The following is an 18368-nucleotide window of genomic DNA, read 5'->3' as shown; positions in this document are numbered from 1 at the left end:
CACAGGAGAACACGCTCATGGTGGAACCGGGCTTTTTTAGAAAACTATGTACAGCGGCACCTTATCCCCAGGGGTTTACGGATCCAAATAACACCATCATTCCCAGTTGAGGATAATGACTTTATAAATAAATGGGAAACCATATGTAACGAAACATCAATGAAATTAATGGGTCTACTAATACAATATAATGCAAAAACTCTGACTGATATTGATAAATTATTAGAGGAGACCTTTATCAAGGCGAAAGCACAACTGACAATCGACCAATTTGAGTCGATAGATCCTCAATTGGATAAACTGGTGGATCAGTGGGTAAAAGATATACAGACAAGACAAACCAGCAAATTAATAAGAGATCAGAGGGATATTGCCAATGGCAGAGTATATAGATGGCGGAAACCTCAGAGTAAAGAAGAACCCCGTGGAAGAACATTGTCTACAACATCAGATGTTACTAATGGTGATATTTCATGTGCCTCCTCCTCCGTCTCTGTATCCACTTCCATCAACTCTACACCAAAACGGAAACGTGAGCCTCGCTACATGCCGGCTAAGAAGAATTTCAGATATTCCCCTGACAACTATAGAGGCAACAATAAGGTAATCAATTTGAGCTCTCATTGTTTCTCTCAAACAGAGATGGCTGTGTTAAACAGGGGCCTAATGTTTTGTCCTGCAGCAAAGTTTGACAAATTTGCTGCGGTCAAAGATTTACATTTATTTGCCAGGAAACTTATTTTTAAACGGCATTTCCATAATGAAGATCTAACGAGACTATTTCCAACAGAGACGGAGCAGGAGGCACTGAATATCTTGGAAGAACTAGCACGGGAACACAGTGAAAGTGAGGACGGTAAGATTCCGAAATCAATACAAACATGCTCACGTAGATTTCCACCTTTATCCTCCTGCCCAACATTGGAGATATTTGTACAGACGGTGAGCAAGGAATTTGACAAAATCCCGTGTTACCCCAATATGGATAATCTTAGTTATGGGGAAAAACAGAGTTTGGTTAAATTGCAGGGGATGAGTGATATCTTAATAAAACCTGCAGATAAGGGTGGAAGTATAGTAATCTGGCCTAAAACACTTTATGAGGCGGAAGCATTTAAACAATTAAAAGTAGAGGTGTGTTATAAGAAATTAACGTTCAATCCTCTGGAAAAATTTGGTAAGGAACTGATGGGAATCTTGAAAGAAGCTAAGGAGAATGGAATAATTACCAAGGAATTGTTCTTGGCCTTACAGGTTACAGAACCAGTTATTCCCACGTTATATCTACTGCCCAAAGTACACAAAAATAGTGTTACACCACCGGGTAGACCTATAATATCTGGGTGTGGCAATTTCATGGAAAACATTAATAAATTTATTGACTTCAAATTGAAACCACTTGTCGAGGAGTTGCCCTCGTTTGTAAAGGATACGAATGATTTTTTAAAGAAAGTGGATGGACTCCACATCGACAATGACACATTACTTGTGTCTTGCGATGTGGAGTCATTATACACTAATATCCGCCACAATGATGGATTAAGGGCTATACGGTATTTTCTGGACACATCAATGATATCCACGAACATGAGCAACTTCATTCTGGAACTCCTCCAATTTTCTTTGTCACATAACTTTTTTATTTTTAAGGGGTCCCTCTACCTACAGCTCCAGGGTACCGCCATGGGCGCATCTTTTGCGCCTGCGTACGCAAATCTATTCCTGGGGCTGTGGGAGAGGGACCTCCTTGCATCTGACCTTATGGCATCAATGGAGCGCATCCCCTTGTGGGTGCGCTTCATTGATGACATCTTTTTTATTTGGCAGGGATCAAGAACACTGCTAGAGGAATTTATGGGTCAGCTCAATCAGAATTCTAATAATATACATCTAACTTTTAAATGTGACTCCAACTGTATTGAGTTCCTAGATGTGTATGTAAAACGTGGTGAGGATAATTTTTTGGTTACTGATTTATACAGGAAACCTACATCCGTCAATTCATTCCTTCATGCCACATCATCACACCCGAAAGCTATGATAAGATCCATACCGATTGGTCAATTTCTACGTCTTAGAAGAATATGCACTAATGAAGACGATTTTTTGAAACAATCAACTGATTTGAAAGCCAGATTTTTAGAACAGGGTTATAGCCACCGATCAATCAAAAAGGCCTTTAATAGAGCCAAATATACGACTCGACATCAGACATTATATTCTATGAAAACCAAGCCGTCAATCCAACCAACTAGATTTATCACTCAATTCCATGGCCAATCAGAATTAATGTGTCAGCTTCTCACAAAATCTTGGCCTATCCTCCAAGGTGACCCAATTTTAGCACAATATATTGGGGATCATCCCAATATAACATTCAGAAGATCACGTAACTTGAGGGACACCCTGGTTAGGAGCCACTACGTAGGAGATCCTAAACCATCGGTATCCTTTTTGAATAAAACCAAACCAATAATAGGATGCAGACCTTGTGGGAATTGTGTGGCCTGCCCGAACATTAAGAGGGCTCAAACATTTATGAATGCTAAAGGCACGGCCACATACAAAATTAAACACTCCATTACGTGTACAACAAAAGCAGTGATCTATTTTGCCCAATGTCCATGTGCTCTTATATATATAGGGATGACGACACGTCAATTGAAAGTTCGTACACGTGAGCATATTTTGGGTATCTTGGCTGCTAAAGATAATGAAGATATCAATTCTTTAAAAACAATACCCAAGCATTTTAAAGTACACCACAATTGTGATGCATCCCTTTTACAGGTATTTGGTATTGATAAAATCGTAGTTAATGAAAGGGGTGGTAAAATTAGCAAACCTCTGGCTAAACTTGAAACTAAATGGATATGGTTGTTAGATACTGTGGCCCCGAATGGCCTGAATGAGAACTTGAGCTTCGCCCCATTTTTAGAATAATCCATGAACGGTCCTTTTTGTTCTCTTGTTGTTGATTTTATATTTCTGCTTTTAATTCTTATGAGCTTATAATGCATATGTACACATATTATTTTTTTAGTCGTTTTAATTATAATTTTTTAATAATTTTAACACTTCAGTGGTTTTTGTATATACTTGATATTAATTCCATATGTTTTGTACCATAGGCTCCTGTTATATTGTTTGAGACTTACCTTCTTGAGTGATTTGGTCCTTTTTCCCTGGATGTCTGCGGATGGATCTTGTCCGTTGATTGCACTTGCTCCTTGCACGATATGTACTGGTGACTGACTTTTATATGGATGCGGACTCGTGCGGGGCATGGTGGGAGTGTCAAGCATCGCTGGAATACCTTTTTGTATAATATAATAAGTAGAATTAGGATTAGTATTCATTGTTATATATGTTTTTTCAATTTTTACATATATTTCATTTTTGGGATAGAATTACATATAATCACACATGCTCTTACAGTATTAATTTGTCTCACTTTTATTAGAATATATATATATATTTTTTTCTATATACTTACACCATTTTAATACATTTTTTTGTATATAATTAATTATGTTATACGCCACTGTTAGGAGGCATATTACATCTGGAGCCCAGTGCGCATGAGTGCGCACGCGTGTATAACACGCTTGTCTTTTATTACGTCACATTAGGATTAGGATCCCATGGCGCATCCTCGGCGGTGCGCATGCGTGGCTAGGAGTCCGGCGGCCGTGTCGGGAGCGTCACTGTGGCCTTGGCAACGCCGGGAATTCACCCTGTGCGTCCGGTCACATGGCGTCTCTGGCATTGACTTCCGGGTATCCCGGCGGCGCATGCGCCGTTGATGCCGTAATGGCGGCTGCCATCGGTAACCCATTAAGATAGGACCATATATAAAGCCCCTGTTGTTGGTAGAATTATACACCCCCTGACGAAGGATTGTGCGTCCGAAACGCGCGTCGGGGTGCCCTGGATAGTGACTGGTGGTCCCTGGAATCGGATTTATATATATAGTAAGTGTCCCCTTATATTGCCCATTGGCTCATGCACTTTATTGTTTGCTGCCGCTTGCAGTGTTTGGTTGCTTCACATATATGCACTATTTGCACATTAGATTGAGTACACTCCCATTATCGCAGATTTCTGCTTTTATCTGACACTTTTTTTCATAGTTGTGTTTCCTCTCATCTTTTGTATTTTTTATGGGCCATATTGACATGTTATAACGGACACAGGATTTACATATATGGACATCAGTTAACTACAGGCACTTATACATTTTTTTATATATAATTGTGATACATTTTTTTATATATATGCATTTTTTTGTTATTGTATGGTATAGTCTGAGTTTTATGTAATTAATAAAGCAATTTTTATGACCACATCCTTGCTCTGATTGTTTTTATGGGATTTTTTTCTATGTGGAGCTAGAAATTTCCTCTTCATTATATGTAGTGTCCCACTGCGATACTTACACACTGGATGTCCTTGGGGTAGTTTTATTTATTTATTTATTAATATATATTGATATATATATATATATATATATATATATATTTTGGTTAATTTTTACCCTGTGTGCACTAGTGTGTTTTTTAAAAGAGGGGAAGCAGGAGTGTAGCGAGGAGAGAGATTAATTAGTCGGACAGCAGAGTTAAGGATGGACTGGAGAGGTGCGAGAGTGTTAGAAAGTAGGCCACAGAGGAGGATGTTGCAGTAGTCGAGGCGGGAGATGATTAGGGCATGCACAAGCATTTTGGTAGAGTGATGGTTGAGGAAAGGATGGATTCTGGAAATATTTTTGAGCTGGAGGTGACAAGAGCTTGGATGTGCGGTTTGAAGGACAGGGCTGAGTCAAGCGTTACTCCGAGGCAGCGGATTTTGGGGACAGGGAAAGCCTGATTTCATTTATTTTGATAAATAGATCAGGTAGGGAAGATATGCGAGATGGAGGAAAGATATTAGGACAATCTACAATTTACATAGTTTTTGTGGCTCCCTCAAAACACATTTGTTCAGAGCTGCCTATCACGTTCACTAATCAGTCATTTTATATATGTGTGTAGCCCATTCACTATTTCCATCTATCCCCCACCCCCTGAAGATGGTTGGACCATCATTGTAAATACACACCTGTACTTTATATCTCCCCCACCCCATTGTAGATTGCAAGCTCTCACGAACAGGGTTGTCTTATTTTGCTTTAATTATTGTATTGTTAACATTGTTACTTATGACTGTTGTGTTTGAAACTATTAAACTATAATGCGCTGCGGAACATGTTGGCACTATATAAATAAAGATTATTATTATTATACAAGAGACAAGGCGAAAGCTTGTTGAAGTGAAGGCGGCCCAGCGAGCCTTGGTAGACTTTGCCTTTTCCCATTAGGCCATAAGTCCTCCTAACAGAGACCTCGCTATGGCCTGTGTTCGCAGAGTAGAGTGTTGTCGACTATGTGTCAGGAAAATCACCCTTTTCAGTAGCTAAAGGAACATGTGGTTAGAGGCTGCTATTACAGTGAGAGTGAGCCGGAGAATTCATTGTATAACTGATATTGTATATTTTACCTCATAATCACCCTGTTTTGCATTATTCACTGTTGCCATAGTGATCATAATTCCCATTATCAGGGAAATAGATAATTATATCGGTTACTTCCACATTGTGTTTGTCTGTGTGTTGTATCCGGTCACCTGCTTATGGGGGCATTATACTGTGGACGGCATCATATACCCTGTGTGCAGAATTATTAGGCAAATTGTATTTTAGAGGATTATTTTTATTATTGATCAACAACAACCCAAAAGACTCATAAATATCAAAGCTTAACATTGTCATGCCCTTCTGTCTATTTCTGGTTTTCGGCATGACAATTCATATGTTTGCTTTAAAAAAGGAACCACTCAAAGCAAATAATTTCAGGATCCTAGAAACAACCAAAAAACCAAACACAACAAGGATCCTTAAAATATAACATTTAATAATTCAAGCTAAAAACTGTTTGTTCCAATTTGTGAAACATAGGTATTTAAAAATGCAGCTCATAAAAGCCGAATACGAACTACCTTGCCCTGTCAGGTGCCCTATTGCTGGTCCCTACCTGACAGCGGAGGTTGGCAACCTAAGTTTCTGCGGTAGGCGCCCCCGCTCCTCGACGACTGGCCCTAGTAGCCCTAAATAAACCCTATATTCCCTAGAAGAGACGTACCAAATATCACTACCACAAATGAAAAAAATAAAAAAAAATACACAAATAAGAATAGAAAAAATCAAAAAAGTAAACATGGCAAAAAAACAAAAATTTACTATTTACTATTTTCCACCAGGCAAAAAAGTCCTTGAAAAGGGATAATAGAAAATATCACAGCCAAATGGGTAAGAATAACACCAATATCCCATTTATCAAAAAAGTATCAGCAGGTCACTCCATCCCATATTAATACTTTAGGGTAACCAGTTTCTCCCTGGTGCCATACACCGTAGCTCCCACGCGCACAGATCAGCGTTCTGGCCCAGGACATGCAGTGGCGGCATGGTCGGGCGTCCCTGACCCCCCCAGATGGACCCTAACGAGGAGGAGGAGCACCACCTATCTCCTATTTATTCCTGGCTAGGGAAGCCTCCAGGTAATACCTCCTGTCTGTGACCCTCTGTAGTCAGGACCTCTGACCATATGGACGGCGAAAAATCCCTCCACTCTGCTTCTGCGGAGCCCAGCGCTCACCCCCCCTGCTGTAAGTAGTGGGATGATGTCCCTTGCTGTCCATTTTTTTTAATTTTTTTAATTTAAGCGACTTGGTCCGACTTTCTCTCTCTTTTTAGGGAGACAAGGTCTCTGCCCCTAAGAAGGATAAGGTGCCCAGCCGCAAGTGTGCTGCATGTGCGTCCAAGCTTCCCTCCACATATAAAAAGAAGCTCTGCCAACCATGCACAGATGATGTTTTGCGTACTGAACAGCCCTCACTTATGGACAGCATTAGAACTCTCATTAGGCAGGAGGTTCATTCCTCCATGGCGGCCTTTTCACAGCCTCCGATACCGCAGCCTCCCCCTCCTAAGAATAGGAAGACAGCCCCGGTAGTCTCTAACTCTGACTCTGAAGTATGTAATTCTCCCGAGTCAGAGGACGTTTGGGAGAATGAGAGTTCTGCCTCTACTTCTAATCCCAAATCAGATCATAAAAAATATCTCTTTTCCTCTGAGGATTTGGAGCAATTAGTGTCTATGGTGAGGGGCACCTTGGGGGTGGAAGAGGAGGTGGAGGGCCATTCTGTACAGGATGACATGTTCGGGGGTTTAAAACCTAAGTCAGTAAAGGGATTCCCCGTACACGAAAACATCGAAAGCCTTATCCTCCATGAGTGGGGCCTTCCAGAGAAAGGGTTAAATATCCCATCAGAGTTCAAAAACCGTTTTCCCCTTGAGGGAGACTGTTCTCTTTTTGAATTGCCCAAGGTTGATGTTCAGGTATCAAGGGTGACCAAAAAAACGGCCCTGCCTTTTGAAGATTCCTCCCAGCTGAAAGATCCCATGGATCGCAAGACTGAAAGCTTATTGAGGAAATCTTGGGACACTTCAACAAATTTACTAAGATCTAACGTGGCCTCAACATGTGTAGCCAGATCCTTATTTCTCTGGCTGCGTACATTGGAGAATCACCTAGTACAAGGTACACCCAGCGAAGAGATTCTTAATTCTCTCCCTCTGCTCCAGAAGGCAACTAGATTCCTCGCGGACGCCTCTGCAGAATCAGTACGAGTTGCCGCTAAATCAGCGCTTCTCACTAATTCAGCTAGAAGGGCTTTGTGGCTAAAATCCTGGGAGGCGATATTACTTCAAAGTCTAAGCTTTGCGGTATTCCTTTCCAGGGTCATTACGTATTTGGCCCAGTTCTGGACGAAATCTTGGACAAAGCTTCAGATAAGAAGAAGGTCCTTCCGGAACAAAGGAACCCTAAAAAGTGGTTTTTTCGTTCCCCCGTGACCAAACCCCCAGCAAAATTACAGGGGTAAGGGCAAATCGGGACGGTGGAGTTACCCCAAGGGAGGGAAAGCCAGAAATATCCTGGTCCCCCAACCTCAACAGACCTCTGAGAAGCAATGACTGCTCTCCGGTCGGAGGTCGACTCGCGATTTCTCTCCCACTGGCAGACGATCACCACAAATCAGTGGGTCATGCGTACCATACGGGAGGGCCTAAGATTGGAGTTCGAGAGTCCACCTCCTCACCGTCTGGCTATCACTTCCCTACAATCTCCGGGACTGCGGGAAGCTCTTATGCCGGATATCTTAAACCTGCTTCGGGCAGAGGTGGTTTCCCATGTACCACATCAGGAAATAGGAGAGGGTCACTATTCCCACCTCTTTTTGGTAAAAAAAAAAAACCCTCCGGAAAACATCATATCATTATAAACTTGAAACCTCTGAATCAGGTAATAAGATACCGAAGATTCAAAATGGAATCGATCAGATCAGCAATCCCGCTGATCGGTCAGGACTGGGTGATGGCGACGCTGGACCTGAGGGACGCATACTACCATGTGCTGATACATCCAGACCACAGGAAGTTCCTCAGGTTTGCGATTTCCCAAAACAAACGGATCAGCCATTACCAATTCAATGTTCTTCCGTTCGGAGTCTCGTCTGCTCCACGAGTCTTCACCAAGGTTATGTCAGAAGCGGTAATCTTTATTCGTCAACAGGGGGTGTGTATCATCCCATACCTGGACGATTTTCTTATCGTCGCCCCATCCACTTCACGCCTCAATCAGGATGTGACAAGGGTCCTCGACATCCTAACATCACTCGGGTGGATCCGGAACCTGACAAAATCAGACCTCCAGCCTTCTCCACGGAAGAAATTCCTAGGAATCCTTCTAGACTCGGAGAAGAGAATGTCCTTTCTACCCAAGGACCGTCAGACCGATCTTGTCCACAGGATCTCCAGGTTCAGAAATCAAAAAACCCTGACTCTAAGAGACTCTATGTCAATCCTGGGTTCATTGACATCATGCATTCAAGCAGTCTCCTGGGCCCAAGCCCATACGAGAATACCCCAATCACACATCCTGACGTACTCAAGAGGACACCAGATGGCCTTAACCAGAAGGATTCCCCTTCCCTCTCATGTGAGATCCTCCCTATCATTGTGGCTGAACTCCCAAAATCTACATCGGGGAGTCAGCTGGGATCAGACTCCTCTCAGAGTACTCACAACAGACGCAAGTCAGAGAGGTTGGGGCACCGTGATAGAAGCTCCCGCTTTCAGGGGTTGTGGGCCCCAGATGTAAGACACAGTTCCTCAAATCTGAGGGAACTGAAAGCAGTGGAACAGGCGCTAAGAGCCGCATCTGTCATTGTCCAGGGTCACCATGTACGAGTGATGTCCGACAATATGACCACCGTGGCCTATCTCCGACACCAAGGGGGCACAGGACACCCGAGCCTGAAGTTAACTGCTGGAAGGATTTTTTCCTGGGCAGAAAATCGCCTTCTGTCAATCTCTGCAGTACATATAAGGGGATTAGACCATTCCCAGGCGGATTATCTCAGCAGGAGGGAATTCCATCCAGGGGAGTGGTCTCTAAACCAGGATGTATTTTCAACCCTAGTCCAGAAGTGGGGAACTCCCGACGTGGACCTGTTTGCCAACAATCAGAACACAAAATTGAACACCACCTTCTCGTTGACCCCCCTCAAGGCACAGGGACTGGACGCTTTCTCCCATCCTTGGGAGTTTACCCTGGCATATGCCTTTCCGCCAATACCATTGCTACCCAGAACGTTACAGAAGATCCGGATGGATCAAGTTACAACAATTATGGTAGCCCCATTGTGGCCAGGAAGAAGCTGGTTCAGCGCATTGACAAGAATGTGTTTAGAAGGCCCGATTCTGCTTCCCCAGAAATGCGACCTTCTTCAACAGGGTCCCCTGACCCATCCAAACCTACACAAACTGAAACTGGCAGCTTGGTTACTGAGGCCGAGATCCTGAAAGCCAGAGGACTCTCCCAGGAAGTAATCGAAACCCTACAGAAGAGTAGGAAGCCAATAACTAATGCCATTTATGGCAAAGTATGGAAAAAATTCCCATCATGGTGTTCCACAAACAGACTGGATCCTTTCAACCCAGATATTGCACAGATTCTTCAATTTCTCCAGAAGGGCTTAGAACTGGGGCTTTCACCTAGTACCCTAAAGGTTCAAGTGTCAGCTCTCGGGTCTTTCTTTGACCAGGATCTAGCAAACCACCGATGGATCAAACGATTCATATCATGGGCAACCAGAATCCGTCCCAGACTCCATGTCCATACCCCGCCTTGGGACTTGAACCTGGTGTTAAAAGGTCTGACCGGGAACCCCTTTGAACCCCTTTCAGCCTCCAGCTTAAAGATCTTGACCCTGAAAACAGTCTTCCTGGTAGCTATCACTACTGCCAGGCGTATAGGGGAGTTACAGGCCTTATCTATCCAGGAACCATTCCTGACCATAACCACGGATAGCATAATCCTCAAATTAGACCCTTCCTTTACACCGAAGGTAGCTTCAGACTTTCACAGAAATCAGGACATCATATTACCTTCTTTCTGTTCAAATCCCTCTAATCCAAAAGAAGAGGCCTTTCACACACTGGACGTCCGCAGGGTGGTCCTGTTCTACCTCCAACAAACGGAAAGTTGGAGGTTGGATCAAAACCTGTTCATACAGTGGGCAGGACGAAATAAGGGCAAGAAGGCCGCCAAAAGCACAATCGCTAATTGGATTAAGCAAGCCATTAGCCTGGCATACTCTTCTAAGAAGCTTACACCTCCAGCTTCACTGAAAGCCCACTCCACCCGCTCAGTCTCGACCTTCTGGGCAGAGAGGGGAAGCGCATCAACAGAGCAGATACATACATTCACCAGGCACTATAGGCTCAACTTCAACAGGGATCTATCGTTCGGCAGATGTGTTCTGCAAGCTGTTGTCCCTCCCTAAAGAAATTAGCGGTTGGTATCACTCTGATACTGCTGTCGTGGAAGGTGACTTGAGAAAATAGAATTAGTTCTTACCGGTAATTCGGTTTCTAGGAACCTTCCACGACAGCCCTAATTTCCCTCCCTATCTGAGTTATTTATTTAATGTTTCCTGCACTTAAGTGGTAACTATACATGCTACTGTGTCCAGAAAAAACACTGGTGGTTGCAGGAAGGGGAGGGGTATTTAACCACTTTTGTTTCCTGTCCCCTATTAGGGTGGGGAGACATCCTCCGATACTGCTGTCGTGGAAGGTTCCTAGAAACCGAATTAACGGTAAGAACTAATTCTATTTTCGTCCCCGGGGATGCACGCCCCACGCCTTCTGAGGTTGGTCGGCTTGGGGGCGTCTATGGGCTGGGCCGCAAATATGACAAATATTTGACAAATATTTTTGGAAGTTGGAGTTTTTTTTTTTAGATTTGGCTATCTTAGGAGGATATCTGTTTGTGCAGGTAACTATTACTGTGCAGAATTATTAGGCAACTTAATAAAAACCAAATATATTCCCATCTCACTTGTTTATTTTCACCAGATAAACCAGTATATCTGCACAAAATTTTAGAAAAACATTTCTGACATGCAACCAGAAAAACACAAATTCAAAAGTATAATTGACTATATACATCATGGTGTTCCACAAAAAGCATAATTGACTATATATATATATATATATGTATATATATATATATATATATATATATATATATATGTCAATTATACTTTTGAATTTGTGTTTTTCTGGTTGGTCAAGAAAACAGTTTTTTGTTCATATAAGCCTGTAACATGGACTTTGTAAGATGACATTTGATGTAACTTATTGTGGTGTTATCCTGGATGACTAGAGATGAAGGATAATTGAAAAAGTATGTTTGCTGAGAGGTTGAATACACATTCGCCAGGCCAGCTAGCTTGTTACCTTGCAAAACAGTGGAGGAAAAATATGCAACTAGATTAAAACATCAAATAATTATAGTTGATCTCATTACCATTCTTCCCTTTTACCTCTGGATGCTGTCTTAAAGGACAGTTGTAAACTATAAAAAGAGGATATATGCACCTCTGTAACATATACAGTGGGTACGGAAAGTGTTCATAGCCCTTTTAAATGTTTCACTCTTTGTTTCATTGCAGAAATTTGGTAAATTCAAAAAAGTTTATTTTTCTCATTAATGTACACTTTGCACCCAATCTTGACTAAAAAAAAGAAATGTAGTTTTTGCAAATCTATTAAAAAAGAAAAATTTAATTATCACATGGTCATAAGTATTCAGACCCTTTGCTCAGTATTGACCCTTTTGAGCTAGAACAGCAATGAGTCTTCTTGGAAATGATGCAGCAAGTTTTTCACACCTTTGATTGGGGATCCTCTACCATTCTCACTTGCAGATCCTCTCGAGCTCTGTCAGGTAGGATGGTGAACGTTGGTGGACAGCCATTTTCAGGTCTCTCCAGAGATGCCCAATAGGGTTTAGGTCAGGGCTCTGGCTGGGCCAATCAAGAATAGTCATAGAGATGTTCTGAAGCCACTCCTTTGTTATTTTAGCTGTGTGCTTGGGGTCATTGTCTTGTTGGAAGGTGAACCTTCGGCCCAGTCTGAGGACCAGAGCACTCTGGAAGAGTTTTTCATCCAGGATATCTCTGTACTTCACCGCATTCATGTTTCGTTCAATGACAACCAATCATCCTGTCCCTGCAGCTGAAAAACACCCCCATAGCATGATGCTGCCACCATCATGTTTCACTGTTGGGATTGTATTGGGCAGCTCATGAGCAGTGCCTGGTTTTCTCCACACATACCACTTAGAATTATCACCAGAAAGGTCTATCTTTGTCTCATCAGACCAGAGAATCTTATTTATCATAGTCTGGGAGTCCTTCAAGGGTTTTTTTTTTTTTTTTTTTCTTTTTAGCAAACTCTATGGGGCTTTCATATGTCTTGCACTGATGAGTCTTCAGTCAGGCCACTCTGCCATAAAGGCCCAACTGGTGGAGGGCTGCAGTGATAGTTGACTTTGTGGAACTTTCTCCTATCTCCCTACTGCATCTCTGGAGCTCAGCCACAGTGATCTTGGGGTTCTTCTTTACCTCCCTTACCAAGGCTCTTCTCCCATGATTGCTCAGTTTGGCTGGACGGCAAGGTCTAGGAAGACTTCTGGTGGTCCCAACCTTCTTCCTTTTAAGAATTATGGAGGCCACTGTGCTCTTAGAAACCTTGAGTACTGTAGAAATTCTGTTGTAACCTTGGCCGGATCTGTGCCTTGCCACAATTCTGTCTCTGAGCTGCTTGGCCAGTTCCTTTGACCTCGTGATTCACATTTGGTCTGACGTGCACCGTGAGCTGTGAGGTCTTATATAGACAAGTGTGTGCCTTACCAAATCAAGTCCTATCAGTTTAATAAAACACAGCTGGACACCAATGAAGGAGTAGAACCATCTCAAGAAGGATCACAAGGAAATGGACAGCATTTGACTTAAATATGAGTGTCTGAGCAAAGGGTCTGAATACTTATGACCATGTGATATTTCAGTTTTTCTTTTTTACTAAATTTGCAAAAATTATTACAGTTCTGTTTTTTTCAGTCAAGATGGGGTGCAGAGTGTACATTAACCCCTTCATGACCCAGCCTATTTTGACCTTTAAAGACCTTGCCGTTTTTTGCAATTCTGACCAGTGTCCCTTTATGAGGTAATAACTCAGGAACGCTTCAACGGATCCTAGCGGTTCTGAGATTGTTTTTTCGTGACATATTGGGCTTCATGTTAGTGGTAAATTTAGGTCAATAAATTCTGCGTTTATTTGTGATAAAAACGGAAATTTGGTGAAAATTTTGAAAATTTCACAATTTTCACATTTTTAATTTTTATTCTGTTAAACCAGAGAGTTATGTGACACAAAATAGTTAATAAATAACATTTCCCACATGTCTACTTTACATCAGTACAATTTTGGAAACAAAATTTTTTTTTGCTAGGAAGTTATAAGGGTTAAAATTTGACCAGCGATTTCTCATTTTTACAACGAAATTTACAAAACCATTTTTTTTAAGGACCACCTCACATTTGAAGTCAGTTTGAGGGGTCTATATGGCTGAAAATACCCAAAAGTGACACCATTCTAAAAACTTCACTCCTCAAGGTACTCAAAACCACATTCAAGAAGTTTATTAACCCTTCAGGTGCTTCACAGCAGCAGAAGCAACATGGAAGGAAAAAATGATTTAACTTTTTAGTCACAAAAATTATCTTTTAGCAACAATTTTTTTATTTTCCCAATGGTAAAAGGAGAAACTGAACCACAAAAGTTGTTGTCCAATTTGTCCTGAGTACGCTGATACCCCATATGTGGGGGTAAACCACTGTTTTGGCGCACAGCAGGGCTCGGAAGGGAAGGCACGCCATTTGGCTTTTTAAATGGAAAATTAGCTCCAATCATTAGCGGACACCATGTCACGTTTGGAGAGCCCCTGTGTGCCTAAACATTGGCGCTCCCCCACAAGTGACCCCATTTTGGAAACTAGACCCCCCAAGAAACTTATCTAGATGCCTAGTGAGCACTTTAAACCCTCAGGTGCTTCACAAATTGATCTGTAAAAATGAAAAAGTACTTTTTTTTTCACAAAAAAATTCTTTTCGCCTCAATTTTTTCATTTTCACATGGGCAATAGGATAAAATGGATCATAAAATTTGTTGGGCAATTTCTCCCGAGTACGCCGATACCTCATATGTGGGGGTAAACCACTGTTTGGGCACTCGGCAGGGCTCGGAAGGGAAGGCGCGCCATTTGACTTTTTGAATGGAAAATTAGCTCCAATTGTTAGCGGACACCATGTCGCATTTGGAGAGCCCCTGTGTGCCTAAACATTGGAGCTCTCCCACAAGTGACCCCATTTTGGAAACTAGACCCCCCAAGGAACTAATCTAGATGCATATTGAGCACTTTAAACCCCCAGGTGCTTCACAGAAGTTTATAACGCAGAGCCATGAAAATAAAAAAAAAAATTATTTTCTCAAAAATGATCTTTTAGCCTGCAATTTTTTATTTTCCCAAGGGTAACAGGAGACATTTGACCCCAAAAGTTGTTGTCCAGTTTCTCCTGAGTACGCTGATACCCCATATGTGGGGGTAAACCACTGTTTGGGCACATGCCGGGGCTCGGAAGTGAAGTAGTGACGTTTTGAAATGCAGACTTTGATGGAATGCTCTGTGGGCGTCACGTTGCGTTTGCAGAGCCCCTGATGTGGCTTAACAGTAGAAACCCCCCCACAAGTGACCCCATTTTGGAAACTAGACCTCGAAAGGAACTTATCTAGATGTGTGGTGAGCATTTTGAACCCCCAAGTGCTTCACAGAAGTTTATAATGCAGAGCCGTGAAAATAATAAATACGTTTTCTTTCCTCAAAAATAATTATTTAGCCCAGAATTTTTTAATTTTCCCAAGGGTAACAGGAGAAATTGGACCCCAAAAGTTGTTGTCCAGTTTCTCCTGAGTACACTGATACCCCATGTGTGGAGGTAAACCACTGTTGGGGCTCAGAAGGGAAGTAGTAACTTTTGAAATGCAGACTTTGATGGAATGGTCTGCGGGCGTCATGTTGCCTTTGCAGAGCCCCTGGTGTGCCTAAACAGTAGAAACCCCCCACAAGTGACCCCATTTTAGAAACTAGACCCCCCAAAGAACTTATCTAGATATGTGGTGAGAACTTTGATCCCACAAGTGCTTTACAGACGTTTACAACGCAGAGCCGTGAAAATAAAAAATCATTTTTCTTTCCTCAAAAATGATGTTTTAGCAAGCATTTTCACAAGGGTAGCAGGAGAAATTGGACCCCAGTAATTGTTGCGCAGTTTATCCTGAGTATGTGTTTGGGCACACGTCGGGGCTCGGAAGTGAGGGAGCACCATTTGACTTTTTGAATACGAGATTGGCTGGAATCAATGGTGGCGCCATGTTGCGTTTGGAGACCCCTGATGTGCCTAAACAGTGGAAACCCCTCAATTCTACCTCCAACACTAACCCCAACACACCCCTAACCCTAATCCCAACTGTAGCCATAACCCTAATCACAACTCTAACCATAACCCTAATTCCAACCCTAAGGCTATGTGCCCACGTTGCGGATTCGTGTGAGATTTTTCAGCATCATTTTTTCCAGTGTTTTTTGTGCGGATTTCACCTGCGGATTCCTATTGAGGAACAGGTGTAAAACGCTGCGGAATCCGCACAAAGAATTGACATGCTGCGGAAAATACAACGCAGCGTTTCCGCGCGGTATTTTCTGCACCATGGGCACAGCGGATTTGGTTTTCCATAGGTTTACATGGTACTGTAAACCTGATGGAACACTGCTGCGAATCCGCAGCGGCCAATCCGCTGCGGATCCGCAGACAAAATCCGCACCGTGTGCACATAGCCTAATTCTAAAGGTATGTGCACACGCTGCGGAAAATGCTGCGGATCCGCAGCAGTTTCCCATGAGTTTACAGTTCAATGTAAACCTATGGGAAACAAACATCGCTGTACACATGCTGCGGAAAAACTGCACGGAAACGCAGCGGTTTACATTCCGCAGCATGTCACTTCTTTGTGCGGATTCCGCAGCGGTTTTACAACTGCTCAAATAGAAAATCGCAGTTGTAAAACCGCAGTGAAATGCGCAGAAAAAACGCGGCAGCGGTTTAACACTGCGGATTTATCAAATCCGCAGCGGAAAAATCCGCAGAGGACCAGAATACAAGTGCACATACCGAAACCCTAACCCTAGCCCTACCCCTAACCCTACCCCTAACCCTAACCCTATTCTAACATTAGTGGGAAAAAAAAATTCTTTATTTTTTTATTGTCCCTACCTATGGGGGTGACAAAGGGGGGGGGGGTCATTTATTATTTTTTTTATTTTGATCACTGTGATAGATTATATCTCAGTGATCAAAATGCACTTTGGAACGAATCTGCCGGCCGGCAGATTCGGCGGGCGCATTGCGCATGCGCCCGCCATTTTGGAAGATGGCGGCGCCCAGGGAGAAGACGGACGGACCCCGGCAGGATCGGTAAGTATGATGGGGTGGGGGGGAGCACGGGGGGGGATCGGAGCATGGGGGTTGGAACGGAGCACGGGGGGGTGGATCGGAGTGCAGGGGGGGTGATTGGAGCACAGGGAGGGTGATTGGAGCACGGGGGGAGCGGACAAGAGCACGGGGGGAGCAGAGCACAGGACGGAGGGGAGCCGGAGCAGTGTTTCCAGCCATGGTCGATGATATTGCAGCATCGGCCATGGCTGGATTGTAATATTTCACCAGTTATAATAGGTGAAATATTACAAATCGCTCCGATTGGCAGTTTCACTTTCAACAGCCAATCAGTGCGATCGTAGCCACGGGGGGGTTGAAGCCACCCCCCCTGGGCTAAACTACCACTCCCCCTGTCCCTGCAGATCGGGTGAAATGGGAGTTAACCCTTTCACCGGATCTGCAGTGACACGATCTTTCCATGACGCCACATAGGCGTCATGGGTCGGATTGGCACCGACTTTCATGACGCCTACGTGGCGTCATGGGTCGGGAAGGGGTTAATGAAAAAATGAACTTTTTTGAATTTACCAAATGGCTGCAATGAAACAGAGTGAAAAATTTAAAGGGGTCGGAATACTTTCCGTACCCACTATTCCTCCATATACAAATATACATCCAAAGAACCAGAGGCTCTCTACAGGACAGCATGGCTCCATAACGAGTAACACAGATTTGTCATTCTAATGGATGCCAGCTTAGGGGTCCATGGCCCCGGCCAAAAAATACAAGTAGTGTAGCTTACATATCATTCCTCAAACTTAATCTGACATGCGCCTATCAAAAGTGTATCAAAAAGTGTGTTCTGTCCCTCCCCCTCCAAACCTACTTCCCCTCTCTTATCAGACCATCTGTTGTGCTGTTCCCTGTATCTCTCCCTATATTTTTTATGAGTTTGATATCCCCATCAGATCATTTATTTGTCATTCTTTTTTGATAATGTGTTTATCACTGATTGGGCATATTATTTATTTGGCCCATAAATCTATAACTCAGCTCTTCCAAATCGTCTTCCCAAGTATAAAGTGTGTGTTTTGTACTTCTGAAAATAATTACAATATTGTCTCTCCTTATTTACAAAACAATAAAATCTTTTAAAACTTTTTACATCTCAGAATGATTCAGTCACAGATTTTATGTAGACACAAGAAAATTCAATAATATAAAAAGCATTACATCTGCAATTAATAATATAAATCATTACAATTCTTACAAAATAATATAAAAAGTATTACATTCACTTGCACCAAATTGCATTTAATAATATACATTTGTTGCAGAATAATATGGAGCGTTACAATCCAGCTAAATGA

Source organism: Ranitomeya imitator, chromosome 2 (genome assembly GCF_032444005.1).
Source record: "Ranitomeya imitator isolate aRanImi1 chromosome 2, aRanImi1.pri, whole genome shotgun sequence".
Taxonomy (NCBI): Eukaryota; Metazoa; Chordata; class Amphibia; order Anura; family Dendrobatidae; genus Ranitomeya; species Ranitomeya imitator.
This window is presented reverse-complemented; position numbering follows the sequence as displayed.